Here is a 1,384-nt window from a genome sequence, read left to right as displayed (position 1 = left end):
TGTTGAGAAAGGTTTAAATTGTTTGAATCATATCTTTTCTTGTTAGGCAAGTTATTAATTTTTAAAATCAAATCTTTTTAAAATTGTTTTCAAATCATATCTTCTCAATCATATCTTCTTAACCACATCTTGTTCAAAATAGTTTTCAATCAAATCTCTTTGATTTCTAATTTCAAAATCCTTTTTGAAAAATCACTTGATTTCTTTTTCACTTTTAATTTTCGAAAATCAAAGTAATGTTTTTTTTTAAAATGTTTTCAAAATCTTTTACTTAATTTTCGAAAATCACTTCCCTTCTTCTTACACCCTTCTGTTTAAGGACTAACACTATCCCTTAATGCAAAATTCGAACTCCATCCTCTCTGATAAGTTCGAATTTTCTACTTCTGTCTTCTACTCTTCTTTTCCTCTGACACTTAAAGGAATCTCTATACTGTAACATAGAGGATTCCACATTTTCTTGTTCTCTTCTCCTTCATATGAGCAGAAACAAAGGCAAAGGCATTCTTGTTGAAGCTGACCCTGAGCCTGAAAGGACCTTGAAGCGAAAACTAAGAGAAGCTAAGGCACAACTCTTTGTTGAGGACTTGACCGAATTCTTCAAGGAAGAAGAAGCCATGGCAGCCGAAAACAACAACAATGCCAACAATGCAAGGAAGGTGCTGGGTGACTTTACTGCACCTACTCCCGACTTCTATGGGAGAAGCATCTCTATCCCTGCCATTGGAGCAAACAACTTTGAGCTTAAGCCTCAATTAGTTTCTCTAATGCAACAGAATTGCAAGTTCCATGGACTTCCATTGGAAGATCCTCATCAGTTCTTAGCTGAGTTCTTGCAAATCTGTGACACTGTCAAGACTAATGGGGTAGACCCTGAGGTCTATAGACTGATGCTATTCCCTTTTGCTGTAAGAGACAGAGCTAGAATATGGTTGGACTCTCAACCTAAAGAAAGCCTGGACTCTTGGGAAAAGCTAGTCAATGCCTTCTTGGCAAAGTTTTTTCCACCTCAAAAATTGAGTAAGCTTAGAGTGGAAGTCCAAACCTTTAGACAGAAGGATGGAGAATCCCTCTATGAAGCTTGGGAAAGATACAAGCAATTAATCAGAAAGTGTCCATCTGATATGCTTTCTGAATGGAGCATCATAAGTATTTTCTATGATGGTCTCTCTGAACTATCTAAGATGTCCTTGGATAGCTCTGCTGGAGGATCTCTTCATCTGAAGAAGACGCCTACAGAAGCTCAAGAGCTCATTGAAATGGTTGCAAATAACCAATTCATGTACACTTCTGAAAGAAATCTTGTGAATAATGGGACTAGTCAGAAGAAAGGAGTTCTTGAGATTGATGCTCTGAATGCCATATTGGCTCAGAACAAGATATT

At 37.1% G+C, this 1,384-nt stretch overlaps 1 non-coding gene across 1 annotated transcript; it reads right to left on the bottom strand.

Moving 5' to 3' along the window:
- Nucleotides 1-1,022: 1,022 nt before the first annotated feature.
- On the bottom strand, nucleotides 1,023-1,130 carry LOC127747405 (small nucleolar RNA R71). Its single transcript, XR_008009204.1, has one exon. It is a non-coding gene; the product is annotated as a small nucleolar RNA R71 (small nucleolar RNA).
- Nucleotides 1,131-1,384: the final 254 nt, after the last annotated feature.

The sequence above is a fragment of the Arachis duranensis genome, chromosome 4, assembly GCF_000817695.3.
Source record: "Arachis duranensis cultivar V14167 chromosome 4, aradu.V14167.gnm2.J7QH, whole genome shotgun sequence".
NCBI lineage: Eukaryota > Viridiplantae > Streptophyta > Magnoliopsida > Fabales > Fabaceae > Arachis > Arachis duranensis.
Note: the sequence above shows the minus strand (reverse complement) of the source record. Positions and strands in the feature narration are given on the sequence as shown.